The sequence below is a fragment of the Pinus tabuliformis genome, chromosome 8 (genome assembly GCF_031772625.1).
Source record: "Pinus tabuliformis cultivar Carrire ecotype Pingquan chromosome 8, CPIR1, whole genome shotgun sequence".
Classification (NCBI taxonomy): Eukaryota; Viridiplantae; Streptophyta; class Pinopsida; order Pinales; family Pinaceae; genus Pinus; species Pinus tabuliformis.
The window spans coordinates 295,630,206-295,637,326 of record NC_142294.1 but is presented as its reverse complement, the minus strand read 5'-3'; positions in this window follow the sequence as shown (position 1 = coordinate 295,637,326).

The window sequence follows — 7,121 nt, the reverse complement described above, 5'->3', positions numbered from 1 at the left end:
GTTGGAAAGAGCAAGGGAAGGCATTGTTTTGGTGGAAGAACGTTGTTTCACAAGAGGCCGATAGCATCTATTGGTTTGTTTTGAACAGATTCCATACTCCAACACTTTATATTGCTGCGGGAAGCCTTGGTGTTGCATACCACTCCATCTCAGGCATTCATTTCATAGCCATCTTGCAGATTGGAGGTATAAGACTCGTATGGATAGTTTGATGAATGTAATTCTATTTATTCATGCCATTTAATAGGAAAGGCCTCCCCATTGTTGAGCTGGGCCCAGAGATGTAGTCCGAATTGGAAAAACTCCGTTATCAAGCCTTGGTGTCTTCCTTTGTGCCTTTTATGTGTTACCTTCTTCTTTTCATATGTGCTCATTTATGTGTTAAGCTGCAAATTTACATGTGATTCTTTTCTATACATCTATAAGAGAAAACATCCTGGATCATGGAAAGAAGGAGTGAAGCTTGAAGGCTTCACCGATGCATATTGGGTAGGGAGACCATATGAAAGGAACAACACATCTGGAGGGATCTTCAGTATTGGGTCAGTGGAAATTTCTTGGTACAACAGGAAACAGAGATCGATTGCACTTTGTTCGGCAGAGGCAAAGTACATGGTTGAAAGTGAGGCAGCATTTGAGGCTATCTAGATGAGGAAGATCCTGGTTGGTTTTTTTGGTCAGCAGATGGATCCGAAAATGATTTATTGTGATAATAAGAGTTGTATCAAACTCTCTAAAAATGTAGCTTTTCATGATCAATCCAAGCATATTCATATCCAGTATCATCATCTCAGAGATTGTGTTGAGTCAGATCATGTTGTTAGATTACATTCCCATGGAGGAGAAAGACACTGACATCTTGACAAAGGCATCGTCAAGATGTAAATTTGAGTTTCACAGAGACAGGATCAGGGTAGCTGAAAATCCCTTTCTTGTTGAGAGGGAGTGTTGACAAATGGCAACAAGAAATTCCAATTCAATTTTTCCTTGAATTAAACTGTGAATTAAAATCCAATTCTATTCTCATAACAACTTAAAATAGTTAAATTAAGTTTATTAAACTTACTTAACTTAGGAAATTCGAGTTGGAAGTCTTTCAGTCGTCATGTTTATGTTATCCCTACTTCGTACAAGTCTAGTGTGAGTTAATTATGAGTTGTAAAATAAACAAATCTATTTCATGAGTCAATTCAGTTAAATTAGTTCTCAAACTGATTGAGAGAACTAATAGTGAGTTAACAGTTAGTGGTGTCACTAATTAAATCCATCAGTGCTACTCTATTTAATTGAATATTTACTCATCAAAAACTCATGCATGTAGATTCTGAGAAAGACCCAGTTGAGACTAGAGTGCAGGGATAGTGTACTATTTGTTTTATATGTTTTTTGAGTCGCACTGATAGTGCATGCATTCAGGAACTGGTCCTTAAGGGATTGCACATTTTTAAGAGGCCTTATTTCCCTTTAAATACAAGCTATCCTCCATAGGAATTACACATTTGAATAGAGACTTGGAGAGCTTGTGAAGAGGCTAAGCTTTGGCTTGAGCTTGCTTATCACTTGGAGATTGAATTCGCTGAGTGCTGGGACTGTTCTTGAGTGAAAAAGCATTGTAATTTCATCTTTATTTTCCTGATTAATACAAAACGAATAGTGGGGTTTTGAGTTGTGGCTTTCCCTAGATATTTATTGTGTTATGTGCCTTTGATTCTCTTCCTCTATTGATTATTGTTTTCTCGATGTTTATGGGCTTCTGTCGCAAAGAGTAGAAGTATATTCTTGTCTCTTTCTTTAGAAAATTACATTAGCTTGTGAATCTACGTGATTTTATACAAAATGTATGTGTGTAATGATGTAGGTCTTTACTTTATTGTTTTTCCAATTGGCTAATAGTAGAGTAATATATGTATGCATGGGAAGATAATTTCATAATTGTTGCTACACATGCACTTTTCATTCAAATATTTAGCCATTTAGTTTCATTTTGTAACCCCTTACATATGCAAACAAGGACAACGAGTGTGTTGGTTGCAGCATATTGTATCTCCACTACATGTGCAAGGGGATCTTGATCAAGAGAGATGAGATTTTGTTGTCTTCATTATGACAGCATGGTGTGTCAAAGCAGGAGAATCTATGATTTCATCCACCATTTGTCATTTATGTCAATGGGGGAGAGTGTCACAACCACTAGGAGGAAATGGAATAATGTTCAGTAAATTTGTAGAGAAGATTATCAGGTTGGTGGATGAGGTTATAGGTTCACATCAACACCAAAGGGGGAGATTGTTGGAATTTTGGCTGATTGATTGGTTGGCATTAATGTCGACCCAGATCATGGTTGTATCAGTTTTTGGTGAAACAATATTGAAGTGATTTCCAACAAAAGCAGATATGGGAAAGAAAATTTGATTTCTCTAAGTGTTATAACACCATAGTATTGGAATTTGATTGCTACAAAAATTCGTTGTCAGGTCATCTATTTGCTACTAGAATTTGATTCTTATTTTAATTCTTCCAAAATAATTGAAAGAAATTAATTACTTGGTTCATGGATGAACGTGTTGGTCCACTTTGATTTTTTCATAAATTAGTTTTTATTTAGTCTTCAATATTTTATGAACTTTAATCGTTTTTTCCAAATGGAAATGATTAGAATATTCCAAGCCATGGATAGCATGATGGAGGAGATCATGGCGTTATGGTTGATTCAGTCCAAAGAAAGAGAAATCGAAGTCTAAACCCATTCAATGTGCCCATGGTAATTGTTAGGCCAATGGGATGATGTTAATCATCAAAAGTTATTAATAAAGGGTTTGATCTAACATTTTGAGTGTGCAGATGATTGATCTAGCTACACTAGCACTTGCACCTATTTTTTTGGGCGGTTTCCTTATAATTTTTTTGGCACGGTTGTTGATATGATGGAGGCATGTATTCTTCTTAAATTTTATAGGAGCAATTAAAAGAAGAGTGTTAAGCTATGGTATGTTCTATGCTTATAACAGTTTACTTCTTTTTCTTATTATATTCCACCAATTAGTAATCACATGTACATAAAGTAAAGTGCAAATAGAACATTAAACGATCGACAGAAAACAAGCCAAGACAAGAGACACAAGATGTGGCGGCTAGCCAGGGAGAAACCCCACAATGTGTGGGGAAACCCTTTGATCAAATCTTATTTTATCTTCAATAATTCAGCAGAGAGAAATAGTACAATAAATCTGATTCATATCAGCAGTAGCAAACCCTAGATCAGCATCATCAGTATTAGCGGCTTCATTATCAAACTAGGGCAGACCATATCTCACAAACCGTTCGTCAGATTGACTTCATTAAACCACCAAAAGTTTTGGCTTCCAGAGGAGGTTCAGATGAAACTACAGCACAGTTCAAATGAGGAGATCTTATAGGCCACGCAAGTCAATCTTTACTTCTGCAGTTGCAGCTTCAGTTTCAGCAGTTTCCAGCTTCAAACTAGGGCAGTCGATATCTTGCAAACCGTTCGTCGGATTGACTTCATTCCACCACCAAAAGTTGCGGCTTTCAAAGTAGGTTCAGATGAACCTATAGCACAGTTCCAAAGAGGAGATATTCTAGGCCACGCAATTCAATCTTTACTTCTGCAGTTGCAGCTTCAGTTTCAGTAGTTTTCGGCTTCAAACTAGGGCAGTCGATATCTTGCAAACCGTTCGTCGGATTGACTTCATTCGACCACCAAAAGTTGCGGCTTTTAGAGGAGGTTCAGATGAACCTACAGTGCAGTTCCAAAGAGGATATCTTCTACGCCACGTAGGTCAATCTTTACTTCTACAGTTGCAGCTTCAAATTCAACAGCTTTCGATTTCACATGTGTGAGAGAGAGAGACCCATTTCAGCACAGTAGAGAAGAGGCTCATATCTGCGCAGTAGAGAGAGAGAGAGATGTGATGAGATGAGTGAGTCCAAATGAGGAAAACTCCTCTTATATTTATGCACAACGTTGTTGGGTGAATAGATGCGACTGTTGGGCTTTTGAGCCTACATGAGTTGTAGGTCGGCTTGATAATAATCCCATAAACAAAATAAATTCATATCTCCATGAATACTTATCGGAATTGGATGATCTTTATATCAATCCTACACCTCTCGACGAGAGGAATCTAATAAAAATATTATTAGCCATGAATAAGATGACCCACATGAAGTTTTTCACTGGTTGCCAATTTTAACACTCCCTCTCAACCATGGAGAACTTCATCTGCAATCTATCTATCGGTCGTTACTATTCATGTTAAGTTATGGTATGTTCTATGCTTATAACAGTTTAATTCTTTTTCTTATTATATTCCACCAATTAGCAATCACATGTACATAAAGTAAAGTGTAGATAGAACAATAAACGATCGACAGAAAATAAGCCAAGACAAGAGACACAAGATGTGGCAGCTAGCCAGTGACAAACCCCACATTGTGTGCGGAAAGCCTTTGATCAAATATTCTTTTATCTTCAATAATTCAGAAGAGAGAAATAGTACAATAAATCTGATTCATATCAGCAGTAGCAAACCCTAGATCAGTAGCATCAGCATTAGCGGCTTCATTATCAAACTAGGGCAGACCATATCTCACAAACCTACAGTCGGATTGACTTCATTCCACCACCAAAAGTTTTGGCTTTCAAAGGAGGTTCAAATGAACCTACAACGTAGTTCCAAAGAGGAGATCTTCTAGCCCACGCAATTCAATATTTACTTCTGCAATTGCAGCTTCAGTTTCAGCAGTTTTCGGCTTCAAAATAGGGCAGTCGATATCTTGCAAACCATTCGTCGGATTGACTTCATTCCACCACCAAAAGTTGAGGCTTTCAAAGGAGGTTCAGATGAACCTACAACATAGTTCCAAAGAGGAGATCTTCTAGGCCACGCAAGTCAATCTTTACTTCTGCAATTGCAGCTTTAGTTTCAGCAGTTTCCGGCTTCAAACTAGGGCAGTCGATATTTTGCAAACCGTTCGTCGGATTGACTTCATTCCACCACAAAAAGTTGTGGCTTTCAAAGGAGGTTCAAATGAACCTATAGCGCAGTTCCAAAGAGGAGATCTTATAGGCCACGCAAGTCAATCTTTACTTTTGCAGTTGCAGCTTCAGTTTCAGCAGTTTCTGGCTTCGAACTTGGGTAGTCGATATCTTGCAAACCGTTCGTCGGATTGACTTCATTCCACCACCAAAAGTTTCGGCTTTCAAAGGAGGTTCAGATGAAACTACAACGGAGTTCCAAAGAGGAGATATTCTAGGCAACGCAAGTCAATCTTTACTTCTGCAGTTGCAGCTTCAGTTTCAGCAGTTTTCGGCTTCAAACTAGGGCAGTCGATATCTTGCAAACCGTCCGTCGGATTGACTTCATTCCACCACCAAAAGTTGCGGATTTCAAAGGAGTTTCAGATGAACCTACAACACAATTCCAAATAGGAGATCTTCTAGGCCACGCAAGTCAATCTTTACTTCTGCAGTTGCAGCTTCAAATTCAATAGCTTCCGGCTTCACATGTGTGAGAGAGAGAGACCCATTTCAGCGCAGTAGAGAAGAGACTCATATCTGCGCAGTAGAGAGAGAGAGATGTGATGAGATGAGTGAGTCCAAATGAGGAAAAGTCCTCTTATATTTATACACAACGTTGGTGGGTGAATAGATGCGACTGTTGGGCTTCGGAGCCTACATGAGTTGTAGGTCGGCTTCATAATAATTCCATAATCAAAATAAATTCATATCTCAATGAATACTTATCGGAATTGGATGATCTTTATATCAATATTACACCTCTCGATGAGAGGAATCTAATAAAAATATTATTAGCCATGAATAAGATGACCCACATGAAGTTTTGCCCTGGTTTCCAATTTTAACACTCCCTCTCAACCATGGAGAACTTCATCTGCAATCTGTCTATCGGTCGTTACTATTCATCCATCAAATGCACTGCCTTGTACAACCTGACCCTTGCCCTGCTCTGCTCTATTTTGCCTGTTCTGCTTTTCCTTGTTCTGCCCTGCACTGATCTGTACTGTTTTGTTTTGTTCTGCTCTGCTCTTGCATTGTTCTGTTCTACTCTGCTTTTGTCCGAATTATGAAGAAGAAGAAATGATCGAGGATGTATCATACTGACTCAAAGTCAGTCTCAGAGTATGTACTACTGGTCCCAGACCAGTCTCAACCAACCCAAAGTCAGCGTCATAGTGAGTACAACTCCAATGGTCCCAAACCAATATCATCCTCCACTGACTCAAAGTTAGTCTCAGAGTATGTACCACTGGTCCCAGACCAATCTCAACCGACCCGAAGTCAGCGTCATAGTATGGTACAACTCCTACGACTGGTCCCAGACCAGTATCATTGATCCCAGATCAATGGAGGTCATCCTAGCGTAGGGAGTACAGTAGTTACAACGATGCGTCCATCGGTACTACTATGGTCCCTAACTTCATTTCCCTGCTCATTGATCAGATGAGAGGTACTTCCCATGAGTCCCAGACTGCATGGGTAGGATGCCTCGACAGGAGAACTAATCAATCCTGTCATCACAGGAGAACACATCAATCCTGCTACAATCACCATGGAGAACACATCAATCCAAGCTGCCATGGAGAACACATCAATCCTGCTACAATTGCCATGGAGAACACATCAATCTAGGCCTCACAGGACAACACATCAATCTTGCTACAATCGCCATGGAGAACACATCAATCCAGGCCTCACAGGAGAACTAATCATCCTGCTACACAGGAGAGCGAATCATCCTGTTCCACAAGAGAGCGAATCATCTTGTCCCACAAGAGAGTGAATCATCTTGTTCAAGTGCACACCACCAGGGGAGGGTGAGTCACCTTGTGGTCGTATGTTGCTCCAGTAATAACCGCAAGCCCTCAGAGCTCCCAGAGCTCAATGTATGCAACATGCAGGACCCTTGTACAAGGGTTTCTTACCGACTCCAAGTCGTTTGGGAAAATCACAGATTAGATCTTTCCTCGGGGCTTTGACAAGGTGTATAAACCTGTACATCATCTTAATGCGATGGAGCCTCCTTGCTCATCAAATTACCATATCCAAGATGATGACTATCTACTGGAGTAATCGACGA